This window comes from Macrotis lagotis, chromosome 8 (assembly GCF_037893015.1).
Source record: "Macrotis lagotis isolate mMagLag1 chromosome 8, bilby.v1.9.chrom.fasta, whole genome shotgun sequence".
Taxonomy (NCBI): Eukaryota; Metazoa; Chordata; class Mammalia; order Peramelemorphia; family Peramelidae; genus Macrotis; species Macrotis lagotis.
The window spans coordinates 188158924-188179869 of NC_133665.1; the positions used below are offsets into that span (position 1 = coordinate 188158924).

At 36.2% G+C, this 20946-nt stretch overlaps 1 long non-coding RNA gene across 2 annotated transcripts in view; it reads right to left on the reverse strand.

Annotated features, from left to right (window-relative positions):
• Window positions 1–20946, reverse strand: part of LOC141496638 (uncharacterized) — a 49550-nt gene continuing 28604 nt past the window's right edge. The window contains exons 2-3 of one of the 2 annotated variants that reach the window (XR_012471073.1): window positions 8658–20946; window positions 1–4362 (exon numbers count right to left, since the gene is read on the reverse strand). The exon at window positions 8658–20946 is cut by the window's right edge and continues 17130 nt beyond it. This is a non-coding gene — a long non-coding RNA (uncharacterized LOC141496638). The other variant, XR_012471074.1, reaches the window with a different exon arrangement.

The following is a 20946-nucleotide window of genomic DNA, read 5'->3' on the forward strand; positions in this document are numbered from 1 at the left end:
TTTTACAATTTCCCCCCTAATCTTGCTTCCCCACCCACCCACAGAGGGCAGTCTGTCAGTCTTTACATTGTTTCCGTGGTATACATTGATCTAAGTTGAATGTATTGAGAGAGAAATCAGATCCCTAAGGGAAGAAATAAAGTATAAGAGATAGCAAAATTACATAATAAGATAAGGGTTTTGGTTTTTTTTATATTAAAGGTAATAGTCCTTGGTCTTTGTTCAAACTCCACAATTCTTTCTCTGGATACAGATGGTATTCTCCATTGCAGATACCCCAAAATTGTCCCTGATTGTTGCACTGATGGAATGAGTGAGTCCATCAAGTTTGATCCTCATCCCCATGTTGCTGTTAGGGTGTACAGTGTTTTTCTGGTTCTGCTCATCTCACTCAGCATCAGTTCATGCAAATCCCTCCAGGCTTCCCTGAATTCCCATCCCAAGGAGCTCATATTCTAATGGGGGAGACTCTCTGTGAAAACTGCCATCTAAAATAATTCATACCTCATCACTTTCTTCAGTTCTTATGCCCTCTCAAAACAGAGAGGATTCTATTCTAGGATTCTAGATTATAGCTCTAGAGATGGAAAGGACCTTAGAGGTTATCTTGACCAACTTCTTCATTGTAGAGAAGAAGCCAAGGCACACAGAGATTAAGAGGCATAGAGCTGTCAACAAATACATTTAAAATCAGCACAAAAGAGAAAATATTAAAAATCAGAGGAAGAGTGGTTAAATGGGAAACCATAAAACCACAGAAATGATAAATAAACTAGAATCTGGTTCTTTGAAAAGACTAATAAATTCAGTAGACCTTTGGCTACTCTGATTAAAAAAAAAAGAGGATAGACTATCAAATCAATAAATTTACTAAAATAGTAAAACTCAAAAGAAATAAAATAGAATAAATAAAATTGAAATAAAAAAGAATAATAATATATCATATGTATTTATTATGCTTGAGTCATTTTACAGTCATGTCCAACTCTTTGTGACCCCATTTAGAGATTTCTTGGCAAAGATATTAGAATGGTTTGCCATCCTTCTCTAGGTCATTTTACAAGTGAGAAAACTGAGGTAAATAGGGTTAAATAATTCACCCAGGGTCATACAACTAGTAAGTGTTTGAGGCAAGATTTTAACACAGGAATATGACTCTTTCTGATTACTGACCTGGCACTAAATCCATTGCATTATCTAGCTGCCCTTATTATATAGTTAGATGGTGATAAAACTTAGAACACAAAAGAGACAAATATCTTCAAAAATTTGAAATGCCCAAACTGCCAGAAAACTAAAGATCATAAATAACCCAGAAAGTGAATTGTCTGTAAGAATAAAAACTAGTCTGATAGATTCATAGGAGAAATCTATCAAAATTTTAAAGAACAATTGGTATCCATATTTCAAAAATTATTCTCAAAAATAGTGAAATAAAGAAGCCCACTGAATCCTTTTCAAGTTCTAATAACTAAGCCAGGGAAGGATAGACAACAGAAGCAAAACTATAGGCCAATATCATTAATGAACATTGACTCAAAAAATTTAAACAAAATTCTGTTAACTAGACTTTAGCAATTTATCCAAAAATCATTCATAATGACCAAGTAGCATTTATACTAGAGATATAAGAATAATTCAACACAATTCATCATGTTCAAAACCTAAATGTTTAAAATGATCATTTCATTAGGTGCAAAAATACCTTTGACAAAATACATCACTCATTTATGTTAAAAACCCTAGAAAGCATATAAGGATCTTTTTTGAATGTTATAAAAAGTATCTATCTAAAACCAACTCTGGGCATCATATGTAATGGGAGATACCATAATACTTTTTTCTCTGAATATGAGAGTAAAAGCAAGGATGCCCACTCTTCCCCATCTCTTGCCCCCATTATTTGATACAGTTCTAGAAGTGTCAGCCATAGCACTGACAAAGACAGTAAAGACATAAAAAAACATGTAAAGAGGAGGATAAAAATGGGACAAAAATGATCCCTATTTAGTGATAGGATTGTATACTTGGACAATTCTAGCAAATCAGCCAAGATACTGATTGAGAAAATTAATAGCTTCAGCAAAGTTGCAGGTTATAAAATAAATACTCAAAAATCAATAGCATTTCTATATAATAGTATATAATATTAAATATATTTTATAACATGATTATATATTATAGAGATAATATATAATTATATATATTTCTATATAATAATACCAAAATAACAAGAAGCAGTAATAGAAAATGAAACCCCATTTTGCATAACTATAGAATACATAAAATATCTGGGGATCAGGATTCTAAAGCACAGAAAACACTAGCATAGACTCAATTACAAGGTGCTCCTCAAAGAAATTAGGGATAACTTAAAAAGCTGGAAGAATATTTCAAAACTCATGAATGGGTCATACCAATGTAATAACAATGACAATGCTATTAAAATTAATTTACGCTTTTCATGCCAAGAGGATACTTGATAGAAATTGATAAAAAATGATAGCAAAAATACTTTGAAAAAACCCCAAAGATCCAGAATATCAAGGGAAATGATCAAAAGAGATAGGGACAGAGAAGGAAAACCTTCAAAGTTTATTGTAAAGCTATTGTTGTTGTTATTCAGTCATTTGAGTCACATCCAACTCTTAATGGTCCTTTTTCGGGGCTTTCCTTGGTAAAGAAACTCATTTTACAGATGAAGTAACTGAGGTAAACAGGGTTAATGATTTGCCCAGGTTTATGTTAGTAAGTGTCTGAAGCCAGATTTGAACTTATGAAGAAAAGTTTTACTGACTTTAGGCTTGGTAATCTATCCACTGAACCATCTAGCTTCCTATATTTCTTTTTTTCTTTCTTTTTTTTTAGTTTTTGCAAGGCAATGGGGTTACGTGGCTTGCCCAAGGCCACACAGCTAGGCAATTATTAGGGCCAGGGCTCTATCCACTGCGCCACCTAGCTGCCCCTAGCTTCCTATATTACAAAGAAGTCATCAAAACTATCTTTAAAAAAATAGGGAAGTAGATCAATAGAACAGAATAGAGAAAGGAGAATCAGAAACTCATTAATACGGTGTTTCATAAAGTGGAAAGCATAAATTACCTAAGAAAAGACCCTTATTTGATAAGATCTGGGAAAAGTGAAAAGCAGTTTAGCTGAAATTAGGCTTAGACTGACAATTTATACCACACTTAACAATAAATGGATGTAGGCTCTTAATATTAAATATCTAAATATGAAAAAAAACTAAATTTAAAAAGAAGCATCATATACCTCATGAAAATGGAAAGGAAATATGTTCTTCAGCACACAAGAGATAGTGCAAATTACATGATAAAATAATTGATTACATGAAACTGAAAATTTTCTGCCTAGACAAAATTAATGCTCATTAGAGAAGAAGGGAAATGATGAATTGGGGGAAAAATCTTTGTATCAAATTTCTGATAAGGGTTTGGTACTCAGGATTTATAAATAATTTATACATGCAACATATGTAGTTATGTTTGTATATATACATACACACATTTATGTATGTGTATATATATATATATATATGTATCGTCATTCTTCAATAGATGAGTGATCAAAGGACATAAATAGTTCTCCAAAAATACAAAGAATTTACAACCAAAAGACAAAATGCTCCAATTCACTACTACTACTACTACTACTACTACTACTACTACTACTACTACTACTACTACTACTACTAACTATGAAAATCAAAACAAATCAAACTTCCTAACCCAAAAATTGGCAAATTTTCCCTCCCTCTTTTCCTCTTTCTTCCTTTCTTCCTTCTTTCCTTTCCTCCTTTATTTCCTTTCTTCTGTTCTTTGCATTGAAGTCAAATCTATCTATCTATCTATCTATCTATCTATCTATCTGTCTGTCTATCTACCTCTCTTCATATACACATATATGTATATATACATACATGTATATATACATATATGTATGTATATATGTATATATACTTGGTTTAGGGTATCAAAATCCAGGTCTTCATAACTCCACCTTGCCTCTCTCTTTCTGAAAGGAACTTTTCTGAACTCCTTTCTGAACTGAAAGGAACTTTTTCTGCAGCTTTTACTACTAGTCCTAGATCTGCTCTCCATAGTTACACAGAACAGACTACAAATGTCTTCCAGATGATAGCTGCCTTCAAATATTTGAAGGGCTCTCATTTCTCCCTTGTTATTTTTTACACATCTCCAAACTAAACAGCCCCAATTCCTTTGATTTTTTTTGTGTTAGTCTTGATTCCCATTCCAGTTAGACCTCTTTTCATGACTTCCGTTGATCAGTTTGCCTTTATTTTTCCTCTTTTGAAATTCGTTGGTGTGAAGAGATGACTTTCTGGAAAGGGGAGAGGAGAGGGATAAGTTGAGAAATAATGGTGACATCAAAACAAAAGAGATCACTACAATTTTATTTTTTAAAATGTAATCTCCAGAACAAAATGGCCCCCTCAGGCTACATCTTGCTGGCACAGAATATAGTGGAATGGTCCTGTCTCTTCCCCTCTCTTTCCTCACTCTGCACACCCTGCTTCTATTAATAAAGACTGGATGAACTTTATTTGTCAGTCAGCTCAGGCTAACTCCTTTGGAATCTTGAGTCCACTTAAGTCCTTTAGTCTTTCCCACATGAAATTCCATTTAGCCAGGTCTTCCTTTGACTGCCTCTGTGCACTTAAAAAAATCAAACATAAATATACTATTTATGTTTCAAAAAGATCATATTTCTTTAGGCACATGATTTCCTCAATGTGGTCACTTTCTTCACTAATGCAGATCTCAAACCCTTAGCCCCTCAGCTAATTATTCCATGTGTCACTGAAGCAAAAAGAATTTATTGCCATGAAGAATTCAATGGGGTGATTCCCCACTCCCTCCACAGACAAGTTTCTCCTCCCTCAGTTACCTTTTTATATTTGGTGTCTATTTTGTATGTATTTATACTGACTGGTCTATTCTGGGCAAGTTGCTTAAACTGTCAGGGTTCTAGACAACATTCTAAGTCTTGAAGTAGCAGAGAAGGAGGGAGTTTCCTCATCCAGAAGTTCTATACCAGTGAAATCACAAGTTCTGTCTGTCTGTCTGTCTCTGGTCTCTCTGGCTCTCTCTCTCACATTCTCTCTCCCTCTCTCTCACACACACACCTCTCTCTGTCTCTGTCTTTCTAGCTCTCTCTCACACATCTCTTTCTCTGTCTCTCTGTTTCTGTCTGTCTGACTCTGTCTCTCTGTCTCTCTTTCTGCCTTTCTCTCCCTCCATTTCTCCTTCCTTATGGACAGTCTCATGATTATTTTTATGACCTCTTGACCTAGCAGAGTATCAGACACATAGCAAGTTCTTAAAAACCCTTGGTTGGTTGGTGGTCTTCTGGCAGGGGTAGGTCTTGGTCAACTTAGCTCAGCAGGTTCTTGGGAATCACATTTGAATTATGTTGCAAAGCCTGTCCTTTGAAGCATTTTCTGTTTGGTTGCCTCCTCACCCCATTCATACTTTGGAGCTGGGCAGAGGAAGAACAAGTTTAATTAGGATAATGTCACTTGGACTCATCATTCTAGAATGTTTCCCCTCATTATTCTGTAAGCTGATATATGAACTGTCTCTACTTTGTTATATCACATTTAGTAAGCATTCCTGCTATTTTTTTTGGAACAGGGATGGGGCTGTGGCCTGTATTCCAATGATCTAAGGAATTACTGGATAAGGAAATTCCCTCTTCTGAGGCAGGCTGGCACCCTTATGTAGTCCCAAAGAGTTATCCAGAGAATGGAGAGATCATGTCCTGCCTAGGACCACTAAGTCAGAATGTGTCATAGGAAAGAGCTGAACCTAGCTCTCTCCACTATGGTGCACTTTTAGAGTTGCTGATAAAACTTTCCATTGAAAGAGGGTCTAGCAGACCCCATCTAGCTGGGATGCTTATGGGATTGGACCTGACTTGTCCCCTTATTCTACCTTGTTGTTTTATTCTCAAATAGCCAATCAATATTTATTAAGCATCTATTATTTACCTGGAAGTATGCTAGGTGTGGGGAATAGGCAGATGAAAATGAAATAATTCCTACCCTCAAGAATCTTACATTTCATCAGGGGAGATAGCATGTAGATCTCTCTCTCATCTGTCTAAAAGAAGATGTGAATTTATAAACATTTATGTGCATACACACATAGAGTCCTGGGATTGGTCCCTAAGGCCTAGTCTTTATGAACCTGTAGACAGTGCTCAGTTTGAAACCCTGAAACAATTTCTACATGCTTAAGTGTCTTTTTTGGTCTTCCCATTTTTATTCTATAAGAGAATTATGCATTTCTTTACATATATAGCATAAAGAAGAGGTGCTTTACAGGTAGTTACTGCAGAAATGAGAATTAATGGCACCAACTGACCAAAATATTTGCTTTCTTGCCTAGCTAGGAGACAAAGACTGATGTAAACAACCCTTCAGTTGTGAGAAGCCACAGGCCTTTATCTTCTACCTGAGCCTCTGCCACAAGGCCTATGAGCTCATGGTCCTTCTGTTATTTCTTTCCTATTTCTTGCCCTCTGGTAGAGTCTTGATTAGACTACATGAGTTTCAAAAGGTCAGAAGAAGCTGGGGAACCAGTCTAGGCCAGTTTTTGACCTACCAGAATAACCCCAAGGAGTAATGGGATTGAGCCCCAAAGTGAATCCACAACCCAGGTGGCAGTTTTACAAGAGGAAAGGCCCTGACGATTAACTATGCTATATTTGCAATGAACTTAATAGGCAGGACAGATGTTTTGTAGAAACTACTCTTAAGTTTGAGACCACTTTCACCAGGAACCAAAGTGGTATGGCGTGGGGGTCCTCAAAGGTGTTGGGAGGAAATGTATATCTTTTGATTTTTGTTTGGTCTTCTCAGCAAAGGGAATTTTGTAAAAGCTAATGAATGAATTAATTAAATAAGACTGGGTCACTCATCACTGATGCTTTACATTGGAAAGAATGTTTTTAGAATGGGGGGATTGGAGCTAAGAGAATTGGTGAAGAATTCCCTTAGGTTCTTGAGGACATATAATTTTCTACATTCTGGAAACCTGATCCATTTGAACATTAGGCATGGAAATGAAAGGACATATGGGAAGGGGAAGGAGACTAAAAAGGCTGCTTTAACTGGACCACAAAATGCATGGGAGGGGAGGAGAAAAGAAGAAGGTGATTTGTGGGAGACTTTGTCAAAAGGTTTGTTGCCATCCCGATAATTACCTCCTGCCAATTAGGGAAATGTCAAAGAGAAGACACAATTAAAATTTAATTCAAGTCAACCCAACAGAGATTTCTGAAGTGACATGTAAGATAAATCAGCACAGCTAATTTCCTCTAATCCAGAAAAGTACCACAGAATGACTGTTCAGTTCAGTTCAATCAACCAAGCATTTATTATATGCCTACTATGTGCCCTATATTTTGCTAGACACTGGATGATATAAAAACAAAAATGAAAAAGACTCACTGCCCTCACAGAGGTTACATTCTATAGGCACCCAGCTAAGCCTCTGGGCACAATGCTAACCACAGACAAAGTCAGAAATGCTCTCAAGCAGCTTCTATTGTGGGGGATGAGGTTCATGTGATATGAAATTTGTTCTTTGGCTCCAGATGAAGTGATGTATTCTGGGCCATGGAGAGTTTCCTTCGATTTCCTAGGCCATTTCTTAGCCCTCGGTGATCTTATTCTATTGATTCATTGCATTCAAGACACTGTGTGAGTAGAAGAGAGGAAGAAAAAGATCTTTGAAAAAAGATGAATTCCCTCCTCCCTCCCCCAACAACAACTGGCCTTCTGCTGTGTTTCTGTTTCTCTGTTCTATTGTATTTGGACAGGTGCCTCCCAAAGATGTCATCTAGGTTTAATCATTTCATACACGACCCCCTTCAGGCCAAATGGTCAGGTCATTCACTTCAGATTGGGTACCCGCTTGTGTGGTCCAATTTGCAGGGAGGTTTGGCAAAGAAATATTTCCCACACTCTTCTCTAGAGAGGTTAATGGGATTAGAAACTTCAAAAGAGTAGGTGATGTTTTAAAATGCTAAATTTCTTTTTTCTGTCTTCCCTTACATGTGCAATCAGGAGAATATGTTACTTTGCATTTTATTTCATACATGTATGATTTTTCTCATATATATGTATGTGTGGATGAGTAGTTATGTAACTATGTGTTTGTATGTGTATGTGTGTGTATCATATTTCCTCCCTCTAGACTGTAAGCTTCTTGAAGGGATGAACTATTCCACTTTTGTGGAATTATTATAATAATAGTTTTGTATTTGTTTTGCAAGAGACTCCAATAAAGTCTGACATCCAGTAGGGACTTAATGACTGTTTGTGGGAATGTATTGAATTAGAGTGCTGCCCAACTATCCAGAATCAGATGAGGATTAACTCAAGATTAACAATTCATTTCCCTAGTTCACTGGGCCTGCTGGCATAGAAATTTTACAAGGCAGTGTAGAAGTCCACAAAATGATTCTCCTTACTTTTGCAAGACCTCGGCAAGACTAAGATGGTAGAGCTGGCCAGTTGCCCGCCATAGCTAGGCTTCTGCTGCAGCACCCACACATCTCCCACCCCCATGGACAACTGGATGGTGTGTCATCTTTCCCAGAAATCTCACCTCAAGAAAGTTGGTTTCCTTCCTGGAATCCTCTTCAAACACTCATAAGCTCATTGGTGTCAAGGGGTGAGTCCTTGACAGGGAGCAAATGTATTTACGATGGGGACGATTGTGTATCTTGGATGATGATCTAGCTGTGGGCTCCCTGGTCATCAAGATGGGAAGCAGAGAAGGGGGTAAGGACTGGTCTGTATCTGGGGATGTGAAGAGGGTTTCCTGAACAGGCTCATCCAAAGGCTTTTCTTATGTCTCCTTCTCTAGGGAAAAGTAATTTCTTACCAACAACCTCTCACCCTTGGGTTCAGTTCATCAGTCATAAACCATTCCCAATTAGCCAGCTCCTTTCTGCCTGTTTGGGTCATCTTGAAAAGCCAAGGACATCAGAAGGAAATATGGCTTTATAATCGTTTTTATTTTACATTTCAGGAATATAAGATTACCGCGGTGCCTGGCAAGACCACTCTGGTTAGGGTTTCCGACACATAAACCCCTGAAGACTGGGGTTTAATGTTTTGCTGGTTTAATTCACAACAGGCTGAAAGTTGGCGAGCAAACCCTAAAGACATAGCTTGGAGCTGGTGAGCAGCCTACAGGAAAGTGTTATTGTGTAGGGGTGAACGGTGAACCCACCCTGGAAAAGGAAACATGGCCTTAATGAAATTCTCCTGCAATGGATCATCCAGATAAATATTCAGATGCCTTTGATTCTCTTATACCATGATATTTCTAAATTAAGAAATTTTCTGATATAAAGAAAATACGTACAAGAGGAGAATTTACAGATGGGAAAGGTCAAAGGCAATATTTGAATTCCTTTTAAGAAACTCCTAATTGTATGACCTAAGTAAATCCTTTAATCTCCTCGGGTCTCAGTTTCCTTATCTGTAAAATGAAAAAAATTAGATTAGTTGCTCTCTGGGGTCCCTTCCAGCTCCAAATTTATGGTTCTATGATTCTTTAATATTTTAATTATTTAATTTAGTTCTAAAATTCTTTACTGAGTGAACCCCCACTTAACATTATTAAGCCAGACATGGCTCCAAGTATTGAGGATATAAGAAGAAGCCCAAGGCCTTCCAGGAGCTCTCAGCAGCAGGCCACATCTGCTTCTCTTTAACTTTGCTCATTGCTCCTACAGAAATTTTGCTCAGAGAGGAGACAAGCAAAAAGTCCATTTCCTCCATAGGATGGCCCTTCACCAACCTGAAGACACCTGGCACAGTCTTTTGAAGCTTATTCTTTTTCAGACTCCCCATAATCAGTTCTTTGATCTCCTCATGGCATGACCTTTCATTCCTTCACCATTCTATTCTGAGTTCATCAGGTGAGACAGTTGGTGGTCCCAGACCTGTAGTCAGAAAGACTAGAGTCCAAATCCAGCTTTGACCATGAACCAGTTGTGTAATCCTGGGCAAATCACTTCATCTCAGTTTGTCTCAGTTTCTTCACCCGTAAAATGGCTATAGTAAAAACACCTACCTCATAGGGTCGCTTTTTTGTTAGAATCAAATGGAACAATAATCGTAAAAAAAGCACATAACACAGTTACTGACATATAGCAGATACTCTATTTTCTTCCCTTATCCATGTCCTTCCTAAAATCTTTTTTAAAGTTGTTATTTTTGCTTTAACATATTTGCTTTAAAGTTAGTTTTTTACTTATTTGTTTTAATTTATATTATATTTGGGGGCAGCTAGGTGGCACAGTGAATAAAGCACTGACCTTGGAATCAGGAGGACTTTGAGTTCAAATCCGACCTCAGACATTTAATGATTGTCTAACTGTGTGACCTTAGGCAAATCACTTAACCCCATTGCCTTAAAAAATCAATTACATTATATTCATATTAACCACATCAATAATAAAGTGATGAAAGATTTATAGCACACTTTTGCTTATTTGATGGTATCTTTTACTTTAATTTATATTAAATTCATATTAATCTCATCAATAAACAATTGATCCAAGATTATTATAAGCACATTTTTGCTTATTTGAGAGTATCCTTTACTAATTAATCACATCAATAATCAATTGATGAAGAAGTGTTTTAAAGCCTGGCCCTGTGCTAAGTGTTGAGGATTTAAAGAGAGGCAAAATTATATTTCCTGCCCTCAAGGGTCTTACATTCTAATAGGAGAAAGAGCTCTGCTAGTATATCAGCTGTATTATATTTCCAAGAATGACCAAAGGCTTTCTGGGTACATCTGGAGTCAGGAAAATCTGGGTACTCCCAGCCCTTATAAGCAATATTGGAACCCTAGCAATTATTTATTGACTTGATCTGACCACCATTTTCTTACTTTTGTGTCTTATAGATATTGATCCCACATGATGATGATCTGAAAAAACCTTGGGCCTTGACATATGAACCTTTAAAATCTAACAGCCTTGGGTATGTGCCCTGAAACTGATAAAATGCCTTTTATCTCTTCTCTCCCCATCTCAGAGTGTAAGCTCCACGAGGACATGCATGGTCTTGCTTATCTCTGCTTGCATTTATCATGGTGCTTAGGATATTATATCTAACTAATGAACTGTTTTCCCCCATTCATCCTTGGACTCTCCACAGAGGATCTAGTCAATATACTAGAGAGCTTTCTAGGTCATTATATGTTTCATAAGTATCATGGAAACATTGGATGATTCACCTATTAGTCCTTGTTTCCAACACTTGATGAATGCTTTTCTTGCTGATGTTCTTTATTCACTTCTTGCCCAAAGGTCATTATTGGAAATATAACACAGCTGATTTGCACCCCCCCCCATTTGTGACTTCCCCTCTGACTCATCTGATTTTTGATTCTTTGGAGACTGTAGTATTCCAAGAGCTGTAGATACAAGGCATCCTCATTTGTTTCAGAACATTTGTATTAGAAAGATGGGCTTTTTCATGAATCAGAAACAAGAGAATTGGAATAAAAAATGTTGAAAGCAGCATGCTAAACACATCCTTCTTCCTGGTGAATTCTGGGCCAAGTCCATTCTCCATCCTGTGCTGCCTCCCCAGATGCTTCCTAGGCTTAGGTCCTGGGGACCAGTAGGCCAGTGGAATGACTATTCAACAGCAAAACTGCAGTTTTTCCATACATTTAGCTTAGATCGTGAGGCTGATCTTTTATGTGAACTCACAGACCTCACTGAAAAGACCTTATATTGTCCTCAGAATTGATGCAATGAACAAATATCATCCTCAAGTAGGAAGAATTCACCTTGTACAAGGGAGTCCCTTTTCATTTGTCCAAGTTATTCTCCATGATAGTAATAAATAACTTTAGTAAATACATATATCCCAATTTTCTGCATTTTTGGATGCTAATTGAGAAGCACCATGGTATGTAGATAATGACAGAGGTAGGGGAGGCAAGGGGAATAAATATTATTTACAACTACTATTTGCTAGACACTGTTCTTTATGAATTTTTACAAATATTAATTCATTTTATCTTCAAATAAGCATGAGAGGTGGTTTTATATTTTTACAGTTGAGGTAACTGAGGAAGACAGAAATTAAGTGACTTGGCTAGGGTCACACAGATGGGAAGTGTCTGAGGCTGGATTTCAACTCAGATTTTCCTGACTCTAGGACCAGAGCTCCATCCATTGCAACACCTAGCTGTCTCAAAAAGCCATTTCCTTCATCAAGAGTTGACCCTGAAGTCAGGAATATGTAGGTTTAAGTCCCAACACTGACACAAACTTGATGTGTGATCCTGAAAAAGTCACTTACTTTCTTAGTACTTTAGGTATGCTCTAAGACTAGAAGTTGCAAAGGAGCCCCTAGTGGTAGAGAGAGGAAGTTGCTTCACCAGTATTACCCTATATGATCTAGTCCCTATTCTTCTTCCATAGTGTAAATAAATAACCAGAGTCCTTGAATACAATTGGGATTCACGGTATTTCTCAATCAATCTTATATTAAGACAGTTTTAAAAAGCTCTCTCTTTTTGGTATTGAGTCAAATAAGCTTTTGAAATAATAAATAAGGTAGAATGTTATATTTTCTGCATCTTTCAGTCCATTGTGTGTCACATGGTCTGCTTCAGGAAATGTTTTACAGTAGCCTGTCTTTTCCCTTCTCATATTTTCACCAATGATACTCTCAGTACATATATAGATCATTCTTACATATTTATAAAGATGAGGGGTGGCTGGGTGGTGCAGTGGATAGAGCACTGGCCCTGGAGTCAGGAGTACCTGAGTATAAATCCGGCCTCAGACACTTAATAATGACCTAGCTGTGTGACCTTGGGCAAGCCACTTAACCCATTGCCTTGAAAGATAAAAAAACCTATAAAAATATTTATAAACATGAGAAACTGAGTGTAAGGATTGGTGGTTATTGATATTTCTTAAATGCCTTTTTAGCATTCATTTTCATATTTGGTAATGATATTATCTATGCTTTTTTTCTTTATTCTTTTGGTATCTTCTACCTTGAGATATCTGTAAATTCCTTGGTAATTTTTGCTTTTGAGGAAAACAAAAACTAACTTCCTCAGCATGTTCTGGTCTTCCCTACCTGCTCTTCCTGATGTTGTCTTCTTTCTTGCCATTTTAACCTTCTCATGTGGTAGAAATCTGTTGATTTTAATTTTGTTAATCATGGAAAAGTGTTATCATAGAAACACACACATATGTCTTCCATTTTCTGCTAATTTATTATCACCTGAATTTCTATCCTGAATGTTCTCAGAATGACACCATTCAGTTGGTATCATGCCCCAAATTTTGCAGGCTTGTTTGTTTTCACTTCTTTTTTGTTGCTGATATTTTAAGAGACAAGGCTATTTATAATATTGCGCCACCCTCCTCTAGTACTCTACAAATGAATTTGTGCCCTAACCCTAATGTCGCTTTTGGTTATTCTATTTCTCCTCTTGGAAAGAGATCAAATGTTTATTGACCAAGAGAGATTCCAGGCTCATTGTCTTCTTGATTGTGACAATCACTTTTCATTCATTTTGCTTTTTACTAAAAATGATGGCAATCAGGATTCATATTTACCTTTTTCATCTTATAGCATCTGAGCTGCACTTGAAGAATCATGATGAAGCTGTTGAAATTATATTCATTGTCTTTCTCATCTCTATTCTTTGTTTTCTCTATTTTTACCCTTGCTTGAACTGATGGTTTGGCTTGCACCAAAACACCTTTTTCTGATTTGTTCTTAGACCAGAAACCAATCATTTTCTGGCTAAGATTTGATCAGTTTCACTTCTGGTGATATTGTTCAATGCTCCCATATCCAGTACCTTATGATTCTCTTCATGAAGAAAATATTCATGCAATATAGGTGGGAAGCTCTTAAGTAGTCTACAGACATTTAATTTCTTATTGCTGAATCTTAAGACATATTTTTCTACCTATTTTTTGAAACGTCCCTGTGTAAGACAGACGGTTGTGTCCCATGAAAGGCTATTTGTAGTTACCTTTGTGTCCCATGAAAGGCTATTTGTGGTTACCTTTGTGTATGTAATGAAAATTAGATCTTCCAAACCCTTCTTCACCTTTCCAAGGAATCCATTAGCTAGCCCTTTATTATTATTATTATTATTATTATTATTATTATTATTATTAGTTTTAGTTTTTCCAAGGCAATGGGGTTAAGTGGCTTGCCCAAGGCCACACAGGTAATTATTAAGCGTCTGAGGCCGGATTTGAACTCAGATACTCCTGACTCCAGGGCCAGTGCTCTATCCATAACCCTCTATTTTATGTCTTTGCTTTTAGTTGGCATGAAAATGCCTATATTGTTGGGGTTCAGTTTTTCCAAAAGAGGGTCAATCTGAAAGGGAACTGAGAAATCTCCTAATTAAAGCTCTATTTTGCTATAAATAGCCTTTCAGAAAAAGTCTCCACGACTTAATTTGAAAACTAATGAGGGGACCCCCATTATCACCTAAGAAAGTCCACTGCATTTCTGAACAGAGCTGATTGCTAGCCTTATATGAAGTTGAAATCTGCCTTTATGGAACTTCTGCCTAGTGTTTTGCATTCACCCAAGAAGAACAAGTTGATTCTCATTTCCACATGACAGTCCTTCAAATTCTTTGGGACTGACTTCATGCCCATTCAGTTCACTACAAGGATAATTTATCAGGTCCTCCAATGTGATAGGGATTGGAGGTACACAGACAAAAATGAAATTTGCTAATAAAATACAAATTTCTCCTCCTCTTCCTCCTTCCTTCTTCCTTCTTCTTCCTCCTCCTGCTCTTCCTCCTCTTCTTCTTCTTCTTCCTTCTCTTCTTCTGTTGCTCCTCCTCCTCCTGCTGCTGCTGCTACTACTACTACTACTGCTACTACTGCTACTATTACTACTACAACTACTACTACTGCTACCACTCTTCTACCACTACCATGGGAACATGACCAAGGAATTAAAATAATCTCAACAAGTAGAGAATTGTAATCATTCAGTTCACTGTAATGTGATTTGATATGTAGTATAAATGTAAAAATCATAATGGATACATTTATATTGTAAGGCCAAAGACTCCACAGTTTGCTTGGAAATGTTGTCAATGCATATTTTTAATTGGAAGGATGTGGTTTGAGAATTCCCAGAAGACAAAATAAAGCATCCTTTACTACCCACAACTTGGTAGACATATCACTGCCCACCACATCATCACGGTAGTTGAAGAGAGAGATTCTTTCTTAATTATCATAAGAGCTTTGCTGTAAGAGAATATTCAACATTCAAACTCTCACAATGGGACTGCATTTAAGAGAAATATAGAGCGATGAATTTGAATCCTGGGCCTTTGACAGTCTGTCTCAGCTGGGCAATGCTATTGTCTCACTTATTTCAAATCTTTAAATTATATATATATATATATAATATGTATATATGTATATGTATATGTATATATATATATGTATGAATATGTATATTAGTTAAAAAGCAGAGTGGATATTTCCTAGTCACAACATTTGGGGAGGGGCCCTCTAGAGAAAATATTAAGTACACTTAAGGGAGACATTGAAGAAGATACTTCAAGAGGCTCCAAGGAAATTCTCTTCCTGGGAGACAGTTTTAGGAAATTATATCACCTCAACAAGAAAACCCACACTGTCCACAGGTGCCATAAGAGAGACAGCCTTCAGAGGCACATCTATCAGAATATTTATAGAGACAAAGGATTATGGAAATAAAATAAGTCAATGAATCTTTACCATTGAACTACAGTCCACATTCAAATCAGAGGATTCATAATGAAGAGAAACCTTATATTGTTAAGGAATGTGAGATAACCATCTGAGAAGAGAATCAATCTTTCTGAAACATCATAGTGTTCACACTGGAAAGAAATTCCATGAATGCAATGTATGTGCAAAGATCATTAGTCATAAGAAAACCTTTATTCTCCATATGAGCAATATGTTCTATAAATAGAAATAATATGAAAAAACTTCTGCATAAAAGGGTTGGGGTATCTCACTAAACACCACAAACCTATTTTGGGAAGAAATCCCAAGTATACAGGGAATGTAGTATAGCCTTCAGTTAGAGTGATACTCTATTCCCCCATCAGTGAATTCATCTTGAAAGTGATTCCTACAAATGGAAAAGAAAATTTCATCAGCCTCAAATAGCAAGAAATGTAAGAAATGTAGGAAGGGCAAATGAAACAAATGAACATAAAAAAGATAAGAGAAAGAAATCTCCTGGAAAAAAAATCAGCAAATCTAATAAAATGAAGATAAACTATGGTAATAAGGAAAGAAAAAGCTTCAAAAAAGAGAATAAAGTTTGAGAATAATTACAATACACCAATAAAAGAAAAAATAGAGCTACAATAAGAATTTCCAGAATTGAGAAACTTAATGAAGCATTTAGATCAAGATATAAGTTCAGAGATTGGAATTCTGAAATTTGACATGACATGTGAATTGATAATTTAACACTAAAAGAAACTTTACTAAGTCCCTGTTATTTCACAAGATTTGTCAGATGCTGACAAATAAATTATTAGACCAATGATTAAAGGCAGCAAAATTGGAAGAACAACAGAGAGAGGCTTTATAAACTAAAGTAATTGATCTTGGATATGAACCTTAGGAGGACAATATGATAATAACATCCAAGAAAAAAATAAGATGGAACAAAGTAAAAAATGTTATGAAACATAATTCAATATTTCAAGAAATCATGTAAGAAAATATGTTGGAGGAATTGGAACCAGAAGACACGCTGTATATATCTCTATTATTTCTTTCTCTAGATAACCCCAACTTTAACTTAGCCAGAAATGTAGTTGTTAGTCTCCAGAGATTTTGAAGTCAAAGAGTCCTCGCTAGTTAAGAAGGAAGTTAGAAGGAAAAGTATTTCACATCTTATGGAATGCAGAATTATACAATACTACTCATCAGTGATTAAAACTGAGAAAAAAGAACAAAATACAACATAGATATAACAGAGTAAGGAAAATACCTTGTTTCCAAATATAACATATTATGAAATAATAACTGAGTAAATATTTTTTAATGGAGTAAAGATGGATTGTCAACAAAAATCACTGATTTCTAATTATTTTTCTTAAGAAAGCTACAGCTGATCAAGATATTTAAAATACAAATAACAGAAAAGAAATTAAAGTCCATACATTGTGAAAAGGATATGTAATGGCTCATTGTTTACATTACAATAATTATGCAAAACTTTATACAGTTTCTTAGATATTCCACTTTGTTTAAGTGTCACTGAGGGAGCAAAGAGAGAATAGTTATGGGCTAGTTCTATGGAAGGTGAGGAGACATGCATACTAGAAAAAGAGAAGAATGATGAGATGATGAATTGAATTAGTATTTCTTTTTTTTTTCTCTTTTTTTTTTAGGTTTTTGCAAGGCAGTGGGGTTGAGTGGCTTGCCCAAGGCCACATAGCTAGGTAATTATTATGTGTCTGAGGCCGGATTTGAACTCGGGTACTCCTGACTCCAGAGCTGGTGCTCTATCTACTGTGCTGCTTAGCTGCCCCTGAATTAGTATTTCTTGAAAATAATGTCACAGGTTACAGTAATTCAAACAATTTTGCTAGATGTTGGTATAGAAAGGGTCACAAAACATACTTTTACTTGGGTAAGGCAAGGAAAATATAAAATACAATTTTAGCAGTAAAATAGAATCAAGGACTCTAGACTGAGTGTATGAAAGGACAAATATTAATCTTTGTATAAGGATGGAGAATCATAATGTTTCTAGCAAAACAAACTTATTGTATCTAATGCTACTTTAAAAAATATTATGGAATTCCCAAATTGAAATTGTTCAGCTTGTCTGATAAGAATGCTTCTATCATAACCCTAATAAGCCACTTTCTGGACTCCCTGTTGTGTCTGTAAATTTCCTTTTTTTGCATCTGTTGCTGCTTCTATGCATACCTTGAAAGACAAAAATCTCAAGACTCTTGAATTAAGGCAAGATTCTCAGTCAATTAGTTTTTATTTTAAAGGCCACAATACCCCCCAAATTTCCCCCCCCCCCAACTTCACTAACAAATGGATAGTCCTTTTAAAATTATTTGTCTCCCAAGGTTTATGATTTTTTTGTTCCCTGAGTTTTACCCTCTTTCATCATAAATTATAGATATGCAAACTATCTCCTGTTATCCATCATCTTTTTTAGTTTTTGCAAGGTAATGGGGGTTAAGTGACTTGCCCAAGGCCATACAGCTAGGTAATTATTAAGCATCTGAGGTCAGATTTGAACTCAGGTACTCCTGACTCCATGGCTGGTGCTCTATCCACTGTGCCACCTAGCCGCCCCCATCCTTTTAGTTTTGAAGTCTCCTGAAAGATCCTCCATCATTTTGGTGCCCTTGAAACTATTTTTAAACCCCTTCCTTCTTTATAGTATTAAACTATTTCCACTTAATCAAGGTATCATTCCTTCTTGCTGACATGATTGAAATTCTCAAAACTATACGACAAATAATTTTCTCTCTAAAACTGATGAAATCCCATCTGAAAGCTGTGGCTTTCATATACATATTTAGCAGTATACATTAAAACAAAGTTCTTTTTCCTACCTATATTAGGATTTGAATTCCTGGCTCCAAATTCAAGACTTTTTTCCACTGTACAGCTCAAGATAAATGTATTGAATCTCCCTTCCCTCCTATCTTCCATGTTCAAAGTATAAGTGTTTTCCCCAGTCCCCTACAAAAAAGATAGGGAAGCATGAGCCTAGAAGGTTGTTTCCATTCAAGCCAAGATAGGGCAGCTTTGTTAGGCAGTTTAAAGATGACTGGACATGGACAAATAAAGTGGGGTTTTTCTAGGGGAATTTGTCTTTTGGCAAATGAGCCACTATGTGGAAACAAAATAGACTTCTGGCTCCATTTATAATCCTACTAACTGTGGTTCAGATTATGATCTTATTTTATCCCGTTCTGTTGAAGATTCCAGTAATTGGGAAAAACCACTAAAGCTGCTCATCAGACAGTCCTGCCAACCCAAGGATCCAGAAGACAAAGATGACTGACCTTTCCCAGCAGGAGCTGTGTATGAGCCTTCTGTTGGCTTTACAGAAAGACTCTGTCACAGTGACAAGGTCTGTCATCCAAAAAAAAAAGTAGATCAACCCTTTGAAATTAAAATCACTTAGAACTGTCTTGCTGTAGAACCTGAAATTCAAGTGTCAGCCAAAGTTGAAGATTTTTCTTTATTATCTGGTTTTGGCCTGATGACTCATGAGGTTTTAAAGTGCAACTATGGCCAACACATAATAACATTAGCAGATTGCATTCACATTTATATTACTGGGTTCTAAGTAACAGGTGCATCTTACTGAGCCTGGTTATAGTCACAAATGCAGTTGAAATGGCATAAAAATTAATGAACTACAATTTGTTAAAGAATCGATGATTCTCAGCTTTGAATCATGGATTCTATGATCTCTTGGTGTAATAGAGAGAACAATGAAGAGTCTAACGATTTTAAAATATGGGAATAGTGAACTCTTAGACAATGATGGCTAACCAACAAAAACTTGCCAAAACATTTCTCTAGAGTCACTGAATCTGATGAAACATTTTCTTAGACAATTCACAACTTCACAATTTACCTTTATCTTTGAAATCCTTAACTTTTAACTGGAGTTGGTATTTGGAATATCTTCAGAAGTTTCTGACTTTATAAGTGGAATGGGCTCCCTTGAGAGATAATGGGAGTTCTCTCATTGGAAAATCTATTTTTTTTCTTTTTCTAGTTTTTGCAAGACAATGGGATTAAGTAACTTGCCCAAAGTCGTGCAGCTAGGTAATTATTAAATATCTGAGGATGGATTTGAACTCAGGTCCTCCTGATTCCCAGGGCATCATCTAGCTGCCACAAATCATTGGAAATCTTTAAACAGAAACTGGAGGTTCCCCTTTGGGTTGAACCAGTTGGCTACTGAGACAGTGATTTTGAAAATCTATTAAAAGGAGTTGGATCATTAATGTAGTGAGTGTAGCAAGTACAAGATGATTAGCTCTTAAGATGCACTCACATATTGTCAAGAAACAAAGGAAGGCCCCTAACAGGTTAGTTAAACATGTTGTATGTAGATTTAGGAGAGGATGTGGACAAGAATTACACAGATTAAGAAGGCATGGATGCATGATAGGAATAAAAGTACCTACATTATTGAGATTAGAGATCCAGTGAAGTTAGCTAGAAGCTAATTTAGCTTAAACTATGATACAGAGTGTAAAAGAACTTATACATCATTTATTACAATTGAGAGTCTAGAACAATCTAAAGAACTGGACATCTTAGACAGTTTCACCTAAAGCCAAATACTGTTGTTTGTCTCTAAGCATTCAGTGAAAAAATGCCTGAATAAATGAACAGGCAGAAGACTGAAATTATATCAGAATTCCTAGATAGTTATTAAAAGATTTATACTGACTTGAGTTCCTAAAACTGAGGAATCCTACAGGATTGATTCATAAGCAATAATTTATCACTCCCTTAAAGAGATACTCAAAAAATGAATTGACTGAAAAAAATACAGTTAAATACTTGGCCCTTTTGGGGCCAAGTAGAAAAAGTCTAATCCTACATACCAACCTGTCAGATACCTGAAAGCAACTATCCTTCTCCTACAAAGTCTTCTTTTTACCAGTTTAAATATCTCTAGTTCTTTTTAGCAGATCCTCAAGAGGTATAAACTTGTTACTTTTCTCAATCCTGACTACCATTCCTTGGAACTTTGAGATTATCTGTGTTTTGCCTATAAAATGGTATTTACCCATACTGTATATAATACTCTGTCTTAAGTCTGGGCAGAGCAGAGGA